The sequence below is a fragment of the Protopterus annectens genome, chromosome 1.part1, assembly GCF_019279795.1.
Source record: "Protopterus annectens isolate FY-2018-M chromosome 1.part1, PAN1.0, whole genome shotgun sequence".
NCBI lineage: Eukaryota > Metazoa > Chordata > Ceratodontiformes > Protopteridae > Protopterus > Protopterus annectens.
The window spans coordinates 111,790,301-111,809,100 of record NC_056726.1 but is presented as its reverse complement, the minus strand read 5'-3'; the positions used below and the strand labels follow the sequence as shown (position 1 = coordinate 111,809,100).

Here is an 18,800-nt window from a genome sequence, read left to right as displayed (position 1 = left end):
TACCCAGACCTAGACCAGTGAACTTAATTTGTTGTGTGTCATTTGCACAGGTCTTTGTAATATTGATATCTTCTCAGCCCTGAAACTTTTGAGGGCAGAGAGTGGTACTGAATCGTCTACACTTCTACAGGCCTTGGCCATGAGCTGCAAGTTGTGATATGTACCCACAGTCCTGGTCTTTGTAATACTGAATGCTTGCCTATCCCTAGCCTTTTGGAGGCAGGCTGTGAGACTGAATTATTTTCTGCTATACATGGCTTAGACAGGAGTTGCAGAGGTATCTGGGCCAGGTGCAAATGAAGGACTTCTGCATATTCAGGATCTTGGTTACCCCATATGAATGTATGTGGCACAATGGATATTCTGACAGTTTTAATAGTGTGTGTTAGCTGCAGAGCCTTTCTGACAAATTTAATAGGCCTCGTACTAAACTGGGATTGCCTTTTGTTGCAAGGTAGGTCAGTTGCATGAGTCTCGGGCATCTGCCCTTAGGTTGACAAACCAGCTAATGTTAGATTACAGAAGACTTGCCAAGGAGTATGTTGAAGTATAGCAGTAGAGTAACCCACCATTGTCGCAAACCTGTCTGACAAAGAGCGTTTCCTACTCCTGCGAAGGAAAACAAATTTCCTCTCTTTCTACAGGCCCTTGAAATTGAAGGTGGTAAGATTTAGCTTAATCATCTCAGATTTGCTGCTTAAATAAGGAGACTGTTTCTTTGTTCCCCCTACCAAAGGTGTCTTTTGGCGACATGTTGAACTTGTGCAGTAGCACTTTTATGGTTAGCCCTGTCTTCCAGAATTTGAGAACACATTTGATTTGGTATCCTTGGCACATTAATCCCTGACAGGCCCATAAATACATAAAAAAAAAAAAAAAAGAAAAGAAAAAACAGGTGATCAGTGATAGTTGGAAGCTGCAAGGAGATCTAAACTAGTGATAGGCCTTAGTATGCTCCCAAATGATAAGAAGAGCAGGGGTCCTGGGCTGCTTTAGGAAGATGTTTGTTTTCTACACTAGTGTTTAAGTTGCCAGATGCCATTATTGAATGTCAAGGAGAAACTGATGAACAGACTGATTTGAGAATATGGTCTCATACGTTTTTGATGAAGTCTTAAAAGGCAATTTGTGGAGATCGACCCAAATGTAATTTCTAAGAGTACTAATAAATGTGAGTATGATGCTGTCAGTGTCTACAAGTAGATCCACAATTACACTGGAACCGTAATATATACACAAACCTAGCTCACAATGCGTCCTTTGCAGGAAGTCATAAAAGTACATCTTTTGGGCATGCTTTTAGATAAATATTTATTTTTTAGCCCTTCATAGCAAGAGATGCTTAAAAATTTTAAAGAGAGGGGAAGAGAAAAATCAGGGAACCAGCTTTCATAGGATGAGTCACTATTGCAGTCACATTTCTGTCTGAATCTTCCACTGCTAAAAAAACTCTCAGCTAGACAGATTCCAGCATGTTAGGGTATCTGTATGCTCCCCTATAAAGTCAGCATGTATCTGTTTTATCTTCAGTTCTTTATTGCCACAGTTTGTTGATGTTCTTGTATTTAGTGGTCAGCTATTAAAATCTGTATGCCTCCAGTAAGTCCATAAGTTCATATGTGGCACAGAAATTCCTCACAAGGATTGTCGAAAGTATTTTTCTTTACTGCCCCCCCCCCAAAAAAAAAAAAAAAAAAAAAAAAAGGCCACAGTGTTTTCTTTTGTGGCATCTGTACTGGGTTTAGTAAAAAGACACTGAGATGAAAGCAGCTAGTGCTCCACAGTTATTTGGACAGGAAAAAGCTTTGTGACCTTATTTCAGTACCAAATACAGTTATGGAGTCTCTTCTAAAAAAAGAATACATTTATGAAGAAGCACATGAAGAAAAAGAAATGCCAAGAAACTAGAATGTCAGGATTCAGTCCTCTTAGAACTGAGGATGCTGGACCTTATGAGACATTTGTGCAATTCCCAGCATTGGCACCTACCTTTACTCAAAGTTCAGGCAAAGCCCTTTTGGGGGCTGCCACACCATTGGATCCTGGCATGCCTTCAAAAACTGATCCTTCATTGAAGTTTGTCAGCTTGGATGTGTCACTGTGGGGATCTGAGTCCATCTTTAAACTTATTGCTGAGAAGGAGGATGTGGTCTTCTTATCCTACTGCAAGAGAACAATCTTGGAACAAAGCTACATGTTCAGAAGATCTGTTCCTTTACTTAGACCTCAGAGGTGGTAATGCCAAAGTCTAGGATTGGTGTTTATAAATCTAGGATGCTTGCTCCCCCGGCCTGCCTCTGACTGGGTCACAGATGAGTCCAGTTGCCCATATTCCTCCCAGGATTTCACCCCAGATTGGCTTGGTGCAGGACTTTGTCTTGCATTCAAAATCTTCAGCCAAGGCTGGACTAACTGTCAGCAGTGGGAGCCTCCCTTTCCTTGGATATCTCACAGATGTGTTCCTCCTTAGGGCTTGACATTGACAAAGACAGCAGCCTGTACTCTGGTTCTCCCCTCAGACATCTCATTTGGTGATATTTTATCAAAGATGAAGGTCCACTTCACATGGGAGGCCAAGGAATTCTATGACAGTGTGAAAAGATGCATCTGTATTCACGGCTTTTAATCCACTTAAATCTGTCGCCATTCATTTTAACCCTGAAGGCTTTGAGGGATGTTTTTTGGCAACCTCACTGGAACTTTGCTCACAGCCCCTCTCCTCCTAGAAAGACTAAACACTTTTAATGTCCCTGGGACCTGTACATTTGTTTGTAAGAATCCTGTTGCAGATGCAGCAGTAGTGTCCATGGATCTTGACAAAGGGTCCAAACGGGTTCCAGCCTCCAGCAGTCTTACCAATAACTCTGAGAGATGCATCCTACTCTGTTTTGTGAAGAAAGTGTACATACCAGCCACAATTGCTTTCAAAGCACTTAATTGTCATATCCATATATTTAAAGAACAAACTGATGTCCTAAAACAGTTAAAGACAAAGACTGAGAGGAAGACTGATGCTACTGTGAAAGCAGAAATCATGGATTAGGCCTTTCTGGCGTCATAGGTTTATAGATGTGCTGCCCAGTGTGGATGTGGTGATGTGGATGCAGCATCTAGGATGCCTGCCATATGCCATAGGATACTCAGATATGCCTGGCTGAAGTTACAGTTCCTGCCAGAGGATGTCAAAGATCAAATGCTTAGTACATTCTTGGTCTTGGGCCTGCTGTTTGGATTTCTAGCCAGTGAAGTACTGGAGGATAAGCAGAAACAAAAATTATTTGACTAGGCAAATCTCAACTGCCTATCCCAACTATGACCATGAACCACTCCTTTAAAAGTTGCCCCTTTTATCAACACCAAGGCAGTGTCCTTGGGGTTGCATACCTTATGGGGAACTGTCGTGATTGCATCAAGGCTCCATCCCCTGTCCTCACCCCAAATTCTTTCATTCCCTCTCTGCATAAATTAGGTTAGAGGCATGTTAACTGTTTACAGACAGGTGAAGTGTCTCTTACAGGTAGTATTACAGGTTTCAGTTCCAAAGAATGCCAAAGCTCCAGGTGATTACACTTAATGCCAAGCAAACGGAGATGCTTAGTACAGAAGCACCCCATCTAGAGGAACTTGTTCTGCATATGTCCATACAGAAGCTTCCCCAGGAAGAACTCTGAGAAGGAGCTAGAATTCAGGCAGTTCCTCACTTTATGGGCATTCCTCCAGTCTGTTGGGATGAAACACACTTAGTAGTGGAGGTGTTAGAGCTGTTAATCACATGTGACTTGGTGGAAAAATGTTTGGGAGAAGCAGGAAGAGTTTCTACTTCACACTCTTCTGAGTCCCAAAGAAAAATTGGTCTAAAATACCTTCTTGTAACTTTCTAGATTAATGAAATTTTTTTGAAAATAGCCAAACTTTAGGATGCTTAATTTCAAGTCTCCTTTTACTTTCTGTTGCCTTCTTAGTCACCTTAACCATGAAAGCTGCCTACCTCCCCATCCCCATTTGTAGGGACCACACCTTAACCGTGAAAGCTGCCTACTTCCCCATCCCCATTTGTAGGAACCACAGGCAGTATCTGAGGTTTAAGGTGGGCGAGTTTCTCTTCCAGTTTACTTCTGTAACCTTTGGTATTTTCAGTACACCATGGGTTTTCACTGAGTGATGTGTACTAGTACCTGCTTTAAGGATGCAGCGTTGTACATTTATCCATACCTTGATGACTTCTGATCCAGTCTATATTGGTGAAAGAGAGAAGTTCTTTGAGCTTTACTGTTGATTGGACTGCTCAGCCTGAGGTTCTTTCTGCACCTCCCAAAACTGAACAGAGTCCCAGAGAATTCAGGATTTTTTCTGGACTCTATCATGGACATGGAAAAGTGGTGTGTTTACTTTCCAAAGGAACAGACCCACCATTTGAAGCTATTCTTTTCAGACCTGACTAGAGGCTCATTTGACAGACAGAGGAATATGGAGGATCTTTATGCATGTTGGCACCAGTGTTAGTGGTGTCTTTAGCCTGGTTGCTTATGAGAAGGGTACATTAGCACCTTCAGGAATCTGGTAACGACATTGCCACCTTTTTCATCGTATAATTCCACTAACCCCAGTCATAAAGTAGTTCACCTGGAGGGCCTAGCGAGTTAAACTCTCCCAAGGCCAATACATGGTATTTCCTTCAGGGGGACTAAGCATTTACCACAGATACTCTAACCTTGCCTGGGTTGGGGGCATGCCTGATGCAATTCAAGGTTTGAGGGATTTGGAACAAGACCATGCAGAAAAAGCAGGTCATTATCGGGGGAAGATGGTGCTGTGTTTGGCCATGAATGCTTTTGAAAGGAACTTTTAGATTTGTCAGTACAGCACTGATATAGTACACAAGAATAGGGAAGCACTCACTTTTATTGACTGTGCGGACTGACAGTGCTAGTATGGGAGCTGGCTGTTCAGATAAGATGTACAACTTCAAGCTTCTTGGTTATCCTTGTCCCAGAATATGATAGCAGGCAATATGAGAAGAAGCACTCTTGCCAGCTTCAGATAGAATCCAGACCCCCTAACCCCCCCACCCCTGAAGTGCTGCTGTAGTTGCTAACACACAGGATAGTATCTGCTATGGATAGAGCTCTTCACATCGAGCAAAAATTACCAGTTACTGGGTGCTCTGGATTTCTGGATTTCCTTGTAGGAAAAGGTTGGACAACAGATACTTTTGACATCCCATGGCACTAAGATCTGCTTTAAATACTCTTGCTCCTGTCCCTATTTCCAAAGATGCTGCAAAAGATTATACAGGGCACAATGTTATCAGTAATGTCTCTCTGGCTCAGACAGCCGTGGTTTATCTTACTGAGTCAGCTATGCAAGTATGGTCCTTTTTGTTCATGCAACAACATTGCACCCTGCTAACCCAAATATGAGTTTTAGTTCACTGAAAACCAAAGAGGCTGATGTTGGCTGTGTGAGGCCTGTCAGACTTTTTTTTCTAATTGGTTGTCAGAGGAGGTGGTTTGCATTCTGCAAAGAAGTTAGAAAAGCAAGCACTACAAAATCTTAATTTGCTTCTTTCTTTTGTGCACGTTTAAAGATATTGATAACAAGTGTAATGATGTTCAGGTTCTAAAGTATTTAGCAGAACATCAGACAAGGCAGCTTTCTCATGCTTCCATCATAATGCTATTCTCAGTTTTTCCTTAATACGTTACTTTGCACCATCCATCGTCCTCTCATTTCATTGTCAGGTAGTTTCTAAAGGTAGTGTTGCACCTCAGACCATCAAGGAGACATTTATTCTTGTGATTTTAATTTTTTTCTTTGAAAAAAACTGTCACTTTTTAAATCAGGTGGTGCTCCTAGTATCTTATGTTAGCCAGAAGTGTAAGCCCTTGTGTACAAATAGCCGTACCCTACCTAACATAAGGATGTTCTTCGTGTTTCACTGTTGCAGTCATTACATTTGGGTAATCTGCTGGCAGGTTGCCCTCAGTCGGCCTGAATATCAAAGTCTTGGGTCCTGCGTCTGTTGCTGTCTCCTCTTCCATGACGTCAGGTCCTCAGGGATATAAAACATGCAGCCAACGCCATTTTCTTTAGTCTTTATTGCCGCGCAGTGCCCGAAGCAGAAGCAGTTCGCAAGTCCCGGTCGGCCGATTCCTGAAATTTTTGCATTCGAGTTTCAGAACCGAAGTCTTCTATTAAAGCTAAGTACCCCGTTGGGGAAACTTTTTCTTGCTCCATATCGATGTCAGTAAAAGTTAATAATTGCATTACTTGTGGGAAGCAAATACCTCATAAGGATTTCCATTTGTACTGTATTCCTTGCCTAGGCCCAGATCATAACGTGCCTTGCTGTCAGTTTTGTGCTAGATTTAACCAACGCACTGTTAAGCGTCGGTGTATCTTTGCTTCAGAATATTTTAGAAACAGATTTAACTACCCTGAAATGTCGTCGGATAGCAATCAGACTACCTGAGTTCACAAAAAACCCAAAGTAAAGGACAGAGACAGACTGTCGAGGTCCAAAACTGACGGTGAAGCTTCTCCTAAGCCAGTTGCCGGTTTGCCGGTACTCTGGCGCTTTCGCAGCCCCTGATACTCACTACTTTCGAGTCGCAGGCCTCTACCGAGACCCATGTGGAGTCCGGCATGCTGCGAGATTCTCAGAGTATTGTACCCACGGATGTCTCTCCCTCGGATGGGTCCAGAGCTGCTGAGCAGGCACCAGCTTCTGAGGGTGTTTTCAGGCCTCAGCATTTCTATATAAAACTGACGCCAGCTTTAAAAACAAAGACAAAAGCAACTTCTAAGGCTAAAAAAAAATGACGCATGAGCCACGTGCTCAGGCCTCTATGCCCAAAAAACAGATCAAAATGGCTGAAGACTTAATTACCTTGATCAGGGGTTCCCAACCCCACCAAGCATGGCCTCCGGCTCCTAGTAAGCCAGACAGATATTACAGGGTTCCGGACTCCCACAAAGTTTTATTCAAAAATCCACTATCTCACAGGGTCCTAAAGATGTAAAGGCCTCAACAGCTAAGACTCCTACCCCCTCTGATAAAGATTCCAGGGCGCTGGATAGATGGGGAAAGAAGGTTTATACGTCTGCAACCTTGGCAATTAGGACTTTAAACTGCCAGTTTCTTATGCTTATATATCAACAGCATGTTATGGGATTATTGAAATAGAAAATGATGATTTCTGAATGTGTGGAAAATAAAGAATTACAGGAATTATTGCATGTAGCAGAACAGGTTGGAAAGTGTACTCTGCAGTGTGGTTTTGATTCCTTGGAGGCCTCCTGCAGGGCCGCAGTTACTGGATCTGTGATTAGAAGGCATGCCTGGCTCAAGGAGCAAAATCTGCCTGATCATGTTAAAGCTAAATTGTTGGATGCACCTTTACAGCATGATGCTCTGTTTGGTAATAAGGCAGAAGAGGTTTTAAAGAAAATGGAAGACGAAGCAAAGTCTATGCAAACTGTAAAAGACTTCTTACAAGTGCAGCCACCAAGATTCAGTAGACACTGGCCTACAAAAAATTGGTCCTTTCCTGTGTCCGACAGAGCCTCATGGGGCAAATCCAGGCGCTCAAAAGGCTCTAGATACCAATCATAGGGTTCTTACAGGTCAAAGCAATGGGGTGCCTCTACCTCCAAATCTGGAGGAAACAAAGCACAACCCTACAGTAAACAGTCTCAATGACTTCCCTCTGCCATCACTAAGCACTTATCTTTTGGCCGCCCCCTTAGGGGAAAAATTAGCACTTCGTGCTCAAAATTTGCAGATGTTCATCATGTTACCTTGCTGCAGTCATCGCACTTCGGTTATCCTGTCGTCAGGCGGTCCCGCAGTCGGCCGGAATTCCAAAGTCTTGGTCCGGCGTCGGTTGCTGTCGCTTCTTCCGTGACGTCAGTGCGCCAGGGGTATATATAATGCAACCGACGCCATTTTCTTCAGTCTTTCTTGCCGCACGGTGCCCGAAGCAGAAGCAGTTCGCAAGTGCCGGTCGGCCGACTCCTGAGATTTTCGAATTTGAATTTCAGACCGAAGTCTTCTATAAAGCTAAGTACCCCGTTGGGGAAACCTTTCTTGCCTCAGACCGATGTCAGAAAAAGTTAACAATTGTATTTCTTGTGGGGAGCAAATACCTCATAAGGATTTTCATTCTTTTGCATACCTTGCCTAGGCTCAGACCACGACGTCACTAGTTGTCGTTTTTGTGCTAGGTTTAATAAGCGTACTATTAAAAGACACTTTGATTTCGCATGGCACTACTTCGGTAGGAAATTTAACTACACCATGTCGTCGGAGCAACCGACTACCGGCGTGCGCAAAAACCGCAAGGATAAGGACAGACAGCCCAGGCCTAAGCCAGATTTCGAGGCCTCGGCTGGTCCGGTCTCCGGTTCTCAGTGAGGCTCCGACGCAGCCCCTGACTACCGCAGATCTGGAACCCGAGACCGCTTCGGAAATTTTGGCGGAATGTACCAGGCCGACGCAGCCATTTAGTTCAGGCCCTACCGACGACATTGCTGCAGAAGACGGTGCTGCAGAAACGCCATCAGTTTCTGAAGGCGTTTTCAGACCGACGACGCTCACCATTAAAACGTTTTCTAAGACTCCTATTAAATCAAAAAGGACTGCACTTCAGTCCCCTGTTCAAGGCCCCATGCCTAAGAAACAGATGCTCAAAATGGCTGAAGATTTGATCTCTCTAATCGGGTTCCCAGCCCCCTCCTGACAAAAGGCGTAGACAAGAGGAAGATTATGCATCCTCTGAACAAGTGTCCATTTCTTCAGACTCCTCTGAGGACCAAGATTACTCCTTCTCCCCTTATGAAGATTCTGATGCTGAGGATTCCATTCCTTCAGCTTCTCCTCCTGAAGACTACTCCTTTGGGGAAACTTTACACACTATGAGGGAACATTTTCACTGGGAAGGTCAGGACTACTCTGACTAAAAGAAAAGGCTCAGAGAGTTTCTTTTACTCCCCCAACACAGACCACTTGCCATCCCACCAGTTTTGGACATTGTGGATGATGTTTACTTAGAATCCAGTTTGAACCCAGACTCTCTACCTTCTGCGCCGGCTAAGCCTGACGGATACTATAGAGTGCCTGATTCCCACAATCTCCCAGGGTCCCAAGGGGGCTAAAGCTTCTATGGCTAAAAATCTTGTACCTTCTGAGAGGGATTCCAGAGCACTAGACAGGTGGGGGAAAAAGGTTTACACCTCAGCCACACTAGCTATAAGGGCACTAAATTGCCAATTTCACATGCTTAAGTATCAGCAATTCCTAATCTCTCAGTTAAAGCAAAGAATGACCACTCTCCCTCAACAATCTGAATTGAAAGAAATGCAGGATCTGTTGCATGCCACTGAACAGGTGGGCAAACATACCTTACAATGTGGGTTTGATTCTATGGAGGCCTCCTGCAGAGCAGCTGTCACTGGGTCTGTTATACGTAGGCATGCTTGGTTAAAGGAACAAACTCTGCCTGATCATGTTAAAGCAAAACTTCTAGATGCTTCCTTTACAGCAGGATGTTCTTTTTGGAGTTAAAGCAGAAGTCATCTTAAAGAAAATGGAGGATAAGGCAAAATCTATGCAGACAGTCGAAGATTTCCTACAGGTACAACCCCCTCGCTTCAGCAGAAACTGGCCAACAAAAAATTGGTCCTTTCCAGCTACTGACAGACCACAGAAGGGTAAATACAGACGTCCAAGAGGCAGAGGACAACCACAAGCCCAGTACAAACCTCGCCAATGGGGCACTACAACACAGAAGGGAGGAGAAGACAGGTCCCAATCAACCAGAAGGCAAACTCAGTGACTTGCACCTCATCTGGCCAAGCAACACTCTCTTGGCAGCCCCCTTGGGAGGAAAACTCGCACTTTTTTCAGACAGCTGGCACATTGTCACAAAGGACAAATGGGTCCTAGACATAATTTTACGAGGATACAGATTCCACTTTCACACCTTGCCAATGAAAAGAGGAATGCCAAACCTGCCACAAAATCAATGGGCAGAGGCACAAAAACAAATTACAGCTCTCATGGACATGAGGGCCATTCAACTGGTACCTACTCAAGAGCAAGGCCAACGATTTTACTCAAGACTCTTTCTAGTGCCCAGAAAGGACAATGCCTGGAGACCAATTCTGGACCTTTCAATTCTAAACACTTACTTACAAGTACCCAAATTCAAGATGCTAACACTACAGCAGCTTCTTCCCATGTTGGGCAAGGAAGCATGGTTAGTAACGTTGGACCTCAAGGAGGCATACCTGCATGTCCCTATCAGACAAAGTTGCAGAAGATGCCTCCGTTTCATTGCAGGTTCAACCCATTACCAATTCTCTGCACTGCCCTTTGGCTTATCTACTGCGCCCAGAGTCTTCACAAAATGCCTGGCACCAGTAATTGCATACTGCAGACAAAGAGGAATTCAAATATACCCATACCTGGACGACTGCCTCATCCAAGCAGAAAGCAAGGACATTCTCTTACATCATCATCTGGCTTTTGTAAAACATCTACTAAATTGCCTGGGGTACACAGTAAACGAAAAGAAGTCAAAACTAGTACCCTCACAAAATATGACATTCCTGGGTGCCAGCTTGAATACAACGGCCCAGAAGGCTTATCTTACGCCAGACAAACAACAACTGACTCAATATTTCAAAACAATGGCAACAAAGACCCAATTAACTGCAAGAAAAATTCTGCAGGCTTTGGGCTTCATGGCACCTTGCATACTACTAATACCATTTGCAAAGCTGCATATGAGGAAATTACAGTGGTACCTAAAAAGCGTATGGTCTCAACACAGCCACAGCTTGGACACAATGATATCTCTCATTCCCTGCCTACAACAGGAATTTCTGTGGTGGTCACAGGCATGTCACCTCAACAAGGGTCAGCCTTTCACCTTGCCCCCAGCCAGGCAAACTATCACAACAGATGCATCAGATTATGCCTGGGGGGCTCACATGGCAGGACAGTGCGTTCAAGGCGTATGGACTGCAGATCAAAGGAATCTGCACATCAATCAAAAAGAGATGCTAGCTGTACAGAAAGCTCTGACAGCCTTCAAGGATCTATTACATCCAGGACAACTTACAATAAAGACGGACAACACCACAGTAATGTGGTACATAAACAAACAAGGGGGTACTCATTCCTACCCTCTATGCAGGCAAGCAATGATCTTATGGAACACAGCTCTAGCTTACCAAGTTCATTTATAAGCTCAATTCCTGCCAGGACAGAAGAACACATTGGCAGACGACCTCAGCAGAAACATCATGGATCCCCATTAGTGGAAACTAGATCCAAAAGTATTTACAATGATCACTCAAAAATGGGGCCTTCCAGACATAGACCTGTTTGCCAGTCCTCAAAACTACCAACTAACAAAATTTTGTACAAGGACACTTCACCATCAAGCTTGGAAAGTGGACGCACTCTCTTTCAGTTGGAAAAACCTGACAGTATATGCCTTCCCTCCATTGCCTCTCCTCACAAAGGTGCTTCTGAAAGTCAAAAAGGAGAGACCACGACTGATTCTCATAGCCCCAGACTGGCCACGCCAGCACTGGTACCCGCTATTGAAGAATATGGCCCACGGCCCACCATGGATATTACCACAAACTCCCCATTTGCTCACACAACAAAACAATCAGATTCTTCACAGCCAGCTCAAAACCTTACATCTGGCTGCATGGCAAATCAACTAAGCATCCAGCCAGCTCCTCTTTCCCAAGCAGTTATGGATGTTATTCTGGAAGCTAGGAGGCCAAGCACCAGGAAGGCTTATTCTGACAAATGGAAAAGGTTTTGAGCCTGGAACCAAGCTAAAGGCCAAGACACAATTCAGCCTCACATTCTACAGTATTTAACTGAGATGTTTCACAAAGGACTTTCTTTCTCCTCCATTAAAATCCATGCTTCAGCTATTTCTGCCCACTACAACACGGATCCACCTTTATTTTCGCATCCACTTCTAAGGCAGTTCCTCAGAGGGGCAAAAAACATTAGACCACCCAGGAGAGCTCCTACACCAACATGGGACCTGAATTTTGTTCTGGAAAAACTAATGCTACCTCCCTTTGAACCAGCTTTCTCTGCAGAACTTCAGTTCCTATCATGGAAGGACTGCCCTGCTGCTAGCAATAACTTCAGCTAGAAGAGTCTTAGAGCTACAGGTACTAATGGCAGTGGAACCTTTCCTCATTTTTCATCAAGACAGAGTTTCTCTACGAACTAATCCTTCCTTTATGCCTAAGGTGGTTTCCAGTGTGGCTTTAAATCAAACCATCAACTTACCCACCTTCTTCCCAAATCCACAGAACAAAGGTGAGAGACTCCTGCATTCCTTGGACACTCACAGGCAACTTTGTTACTACTTGGACAAAACTAAGACTTTCAGAAAATCTGACCAGCTCTTTGTATCCTATGCTACAGCTTCTCAAGGGAAGGCTATATCAAAGCAAACCATTTCCAAACGGATAGGTCATTGCATACGTTTCTGCTATACCCATCATGGAAAACCAGTTCCTGCTACCATTAGGCCACACTCTACCAGGGCAACAGCTACTTCTACAGCCTTTCTCAGGGGGGTTCCAACCAAGGAGATTTTGGAAGCTGCAACTTGGAGTTCAGTACACACCTTTACCAAACACAATCACTTATCTCTTTACCCTAAGACTAGGGCGGCCTTCGCCACTGCAGTTCTGCAGGGCCTTCTAGCCTCCTCTAACCCTCTATGATACCTCCTCCCATCCTTAGCTTTGGGATTCAACCCAAGTGTGATGACTGCAGCAGGGTAACACGATGAACATAGTACAGTTTTGTACCTACCATAAATGTAGATGTTAGAGTGTACACCCTGCTGCAGTCCAGGTTACCCTCCCTCCATCCCCTCTGATCTACTGGCTAAATCTCTTCAATACCTTACTGATGTATTTGCTTATAGTTGAAGGGATTTTGTGTTTGTGCAAAGTTTACTCAATTTGATACTAATTACTGACCACCTTTTTGGGGGCACCTGACATCTAGGGCAAGAAAAACTGAAGAAAATGGCGTCTGTTGCATTATATATACCCCTGGCACACTGACGTCAGGGAAGAAGCGACAGCAACCGACGCCGGACCAAGACTTTGGAATTCCGGCCAACTGCGGGACCGCCTGACGACAGGATAACCCAAGTGGATGACTGCAGCAGGGTGTACACTCGAACATCTACATTTATGGTAGGTACAAAACTGTACTTTAATAACCCAGGACAAGTGGGTATTAAACGTAGTATCCCAGGGATACAGATTTCATTTCCAAACCTTGCCAATTCCGAATGGCCAGATCTGCCAAAAAAATCAATGGGCAGAGGCACAGAAACAAGTTACGCCCCTCATGGATATGGGGGCTATTCAGCCAGTACCAGAACAGGAAAAAGGGCAAGGGTTTTACTCAAGACTGTTCTTGGTACCCAGAAAAGACCATGCCTGGCACCCAATACTGGATTTATCGATTTTGAACACATTCTTGGACATCCCAAAATTCAAAATGCTGACTTTGCAACAGCTTCTGCCCATGCTGAGCAAGAAAGCTAGGCTAGTGACTCTAGACTTAAGAGGCATAGTTGCATATCCCAATAAGGGAATCGTGCAGAAGATACCTCCGTTTCAAGGCTGGTTTTATGCATTACCAATTCTCTACACTGCCCTTTGGTTTATCTACTGTGCCCAGGGTCTTTACAAAGTGCCTGGCACCAGTAATTGCGTTTTGCAGACAAAGAAGCATACAAATATATATCCTTCCTTGGACAACTGTCTCATTCACGCAGAAAACAAGGACATTCTTCTTCAACATCTGGCATTTGTAAAAAGGCTTCTAACATGCCAAGTGCGCGATAGCGAAAAGAAATCACAACTGGTACCCTCTCAAAAGATTACATTCTTGGGAGCAAGCTTGAATGCAACTGCCCAGATGGCTTACCTTACGCCAGACAAACAAAGGCAACTGACTATTGATAATTCTGGGGAGAGGCAAATAGATGGCAACAAAACCCCAGTTATCTGCAAGACAAATTCTGCAGGCTATGGGGTTCATGGCATCCTGCATTCTACTAATTCCATATGCAAGACTGCATATGAGGAAACTACAGTGGTATCTAAAAAGTTTATGGAGTCAACATTGTCACGGTCTGGAAACAAGTGATTCCTCTCATTCCCTGCCTACAACAGGAGTTTCTTTGGTGGGCAGAGACATGTCACTAGAACATGGGACGGTCTTTCACTCTACCCCCTGCCATCCAAACCTTAACTACAGACACATCAGACTATGCTTGGGGGGCCCACCTGGCGGAGAGATGCATTCAGGGCATATGGAGCCCAAAACAAATGCATCTGCATGTTAACCAGAAAGATGTTAGCTGTTCAGAATGCATTGACAGCCTTCAAGGACTTAATTCATCCAGGACAACTACTGATAAAGACGGACAATACCACGGTTATGTGGTACATAAGCAGGGAGGTACACATTCCTACCCCCTTTGCAGACTAGCCATGGCATTGTGGAACACAGCTTTGACTTAACAAGTACATCTTAAAGCTCATCTCCTGCCAGGAAGACAAAATACTCTGGCAGATGACCTAAGCAGAAATCTTATGGACCATCATGAGTGGAAACTGGATCCACAAGTCTTCAGCATGATAACAGAGAAATGGGGGAGTCCGGACATAGATCTATTTGCCTCTCCCCAGAATTATCAACTGGACAAATTCTGCACAATGACTTATCACAGACAAGCATCGAAAGTGGATGCTCTATCCTTCAGTTGGAAAAACTTGTCAGTCTATGCCTTTCCTCCTCTGCCTAGTCTTCCCAAGGACTTATGAAAAGTCAGACAGGAAAAACCAAAAATGATCCTAATTGCCCCGGACTGACCTCGCCAGCACTGGTACCCAATTCTAAGGAATATGTCTCAACTCCCTCCTTGGTACTTGCCTCAAATACCTCATCTACTGTCTCAGCAGAGCAATCAAATTCTGCACAATCAGCTCCAAACTCTGAACCTGGCAGCATGGCTGATCATGTAATTATTCAAACAACACCTCTCAGTAAATCTGTAATCGATGTCATTTTGGAAGCCAGAAGGCCTAGTACTAGAAAATCGTATGCTGATAAATGGAAGAGATTCTGTGCGTGGAACCAAGCACAAGAGACTGACACAGCAAAGCCAAATATTCCTCAGATTTTGCAATACTTGACTGAGATGCTTGACAAGGGCCTATTATTTTCATCAATAAAAATCCATGCCTCTGCCATCTCGGCTCATTACAACACAGAGCATCCCCTCTTTTCTCATCCTCTGCTAAAACAGTATCTTAGAGGGGCCAAAAATTTAAAGCCCCCCCCCCCCCCAGAAGATAACCAACTCCTGCATGGGACCTCAATTTTGTGTTGGAAAAGCTAACCCTGCCTCCATTTGAACCAGCAGCTACTGCGGATATAAAGTTTTTATCTTGGGAAATGGCTTTCCTTCTGGCAATCACTTCAGCAAGAAGGGTTTCAGAACTACAGGCCCTCATGGCTGTGGAGCCTTTTATTACATTTTACCCGGACAGGGTGTCCCTCAGGACCAATCCTTCCTTTATGCCTAAGGTGGTATCCAATGTGGCTCTTAACCAAACTATTTACCTGCCAACTTTTTACCCAAATCCGCAGAACAAGGGGGAGCGGATTCTGCATTCCTCGGACGTACACAGACTACACAGACAACTAAGATTCTACTAAACAGGACCAAATCACTAAGAAAGTCTGAGCAGCTACTGGTGGCATTTGCTGCAGGATCAGAGGGGAAGGCTATTTCAAAGCAGACTATTTCAAAGTGGATAAGCCACTGCATTCGTTTCTGCTATTTGCATCATGGTAAACCGGTGCCCAAGGGAATCTGGTCACATTCCACCAGGGCTGCATCTACCTCAGCAGCTTTTCTCAGAGGGGTGCCAACCAGAGTCATTCTAGAAGCTGCTACTTGGAGCTCAGTTCATACGTTTACAAAGCATTATCATTTGCCTCTCTTCTCTAAGTCCAGGGCAGGCTTTGCCACTGCAGTTACCTACCCGCCGTCCCCCTTTTTCCTAGAACTTCTCTTTTCTTCGCTATATTCTACAGCCTTTGTGGTGTATTTGTTTTGTTTTTAGATGAAGGTAAAGTTTATGTTACAATTGCATATTTGTTTATCTCTCTCTCTCTCTCTCTCTCTCTCTATCTATCTATCTATATCTATCTATATATATGTATATATATATATATATATATATGTATATATATATATATATATATATATATATATGTATATATATATATATATATATATATGTATATCTATATAAAAAAAAATTTTTTTTTTTGCTCCCCATTTGAGGGGCACCTGACATCTGGGGCAAGAAAAACTAAAGAAAATGGCGTTGGCTGCATGTTTTATACCCCTGACGTCATGGAAGAGGAGACAGCAACCGAAGCAGGACCCAATACTTTCATATTCAGGCCGACTGAGGGCAACCTGCCAGCAGATTACCCAAATGTAATGACTGCAACAGTGAATACATTCGAACATCTACATTTATGGTAAGTGTACACAACTGTACTTTTCCGAGTTTGTTGTCATCCAAATAATTTAGCTCCCCACCTTTTCCCCCCAAATTCATAGAATAAGCATTATAGATTAAATAGTCAATTAAAAAGCAGGGCGGTCTTAGCGTTTTCTGTTTAATTTAAATATATTACCACATTCTAACGGGGCACTTCAATACTACTAAGGTACTCTCCTCATAGAAAAGGAATGAACACCACAACATTAACACCTATGATAAACATGATACATTTGTGTGAGTAGCTCAACCTAACAGTAGATGTTTTAGTAAAAGTATAATTGCTGAATTATAGGTTCCCTCCTTCTGGTCCCTAGGCTATGTAGCCCACTTTCCTTTGAGGTTCTGTAGACTGGAAGAATTTGGTTCATTCTAACATCCAATGTTTTGACTTTTTTCCAGTTTTACTTTTGTTTCTATTTTGTGGGGAATACTTTTCAGTACTATACAAGTGTTAAAGGTACTCTCCCAAACCACGTTTTTTGGAGTATGGAGTATGAGCAGGTAGAAATACCTTGGTGCATGTTTGGCTTCTTAAACTTAGAACCTCCATGTAAAATACTGGAATAAATGGGCTTTATACTGTTTTCATGTAAAAACTCCAGTAGTTCCATTATTTCTCTGACTGCTTTGTAGAAATGAACCAGTTGTCGCATTGTTTTAACCTACATGCTTTTTTTATGTTTTTATAGTTAAAACTACACTGAAGTATAGCAGATGCATCTCTAGTATCATGAAGCTTGATGCTGGAAAGGCACAAATGTTCTTAGCAAATTATCATCCCTATAGATGTATGTATCTTACCCCTAATTGAGTCGGTTGCAATGAGAACATCCAGACACTAGCCTGAATTAAGGAAAAGTTAGACCTCTAACTTTTGTGTTCAGAGACAGCCCTACCACGATGCTGTAGCACTGCAGTTTGCCGCCTCTGGCTGTGCTAGATGCTTATGAGGCATTCCAGGGGAGAGGCATATGCTGATTAGCAATGTGTTTTCCCCCCAAACTGAATGTGTAAGGTAGCATGGCCGCTTCTGGCTGCTCTTGGTAATGAACACAGCCAAAAAACTGTGTTCATCTATTGCAGTAGAGGCAAGTGGTACAGAGTTTAGTGATGAAGTAATCTTAGGAGGTTGTGTATGTATGTATGTATATATGTACAGTATGTGTATCTGGGAGGTCGCAATAGGGAAATTAGCAAGGGAGTAAGTTAGATGTCTGTGTGCATGTCTGTGTGCGTGTCTGTGGCTGTGTGCGTCTGTGCGTCTGTCTGTGTCTGTGAGTGCGTCTGTGTGTCATGCATCCACATGCCCATACACTAATGAGCTTCAACTTTTGGGTCGGGGGGGACCAGTAGGCACCAGGTATAAGTCTGAAGACATGCAGTCAGGGATACTCTATGTAGTATGCCTTAAACGCACTTAATAATTAAATGAAAAAGGGGGGGCACTGCTAGACACCAGGGATGCTATAAGTAGCATGCTTTAAATACAGTAAAAAAAGATTCTAATCTTGTACCTTACCACAACATATATAAGTCTTGTACATCGCCACTAGACAGCAGAAATGTAATGTTACAAAGAAAGAAAAAAAAAAAGATGAAAAGTACAAAGGGGTGAAAAAGACTTTAAACCCTGCACCCTTGCCACAGGAAACCTTAACATTAACTCACTGAGCTAACTGGTAAATTAATGCCGCAGGATTTTTTTTTCCCTTTTTTTAACACGTAAGGAAGATGACAGTTGGCAAGACACCCATCCGAGTTATAGCCAGCTATAGACCACCTCCATGACACAGGAAAACCCACTCCTCCTGCTTGGACCTGCTTGACTCAATCAAGGTACCCCCTAACACCCTGATCCTTGGTGACTTCAACTACCACACCATAGGCTGGGTAAACTATTCTTGCACTAATGCACTCACCCAACGATTCCTTGACTTCATTAATTCTTACACACTAGTCCAGCTCGTCTCATCCCCCACAAGGGGAGATAACATTCTGGACTTGGTTCTCACAAACATGGGCAACCACTGCACCACTAACCATAATATGTTCTTCCCTGGTGAGATCAGATCATCAGTCTGTCTCATTTGAAGTTTCTATCCCCAGCCTTAACCAGGCTAAAAACTTCTCAAGCCTTA

General features: G+C 43.5%; 1 protein-coding gene across 1 annotated transcript in view; it reads left to right on the top strand.

The window, feature by feature from the left end:
* Window positions 1-18,800, top strand: part of LOC122814218 (pleckstrin homology domain interacting protein) — a 2,625,611-nt gene that overhangs the window by 294,612 nt on the left and 2,312,199 nt on the right.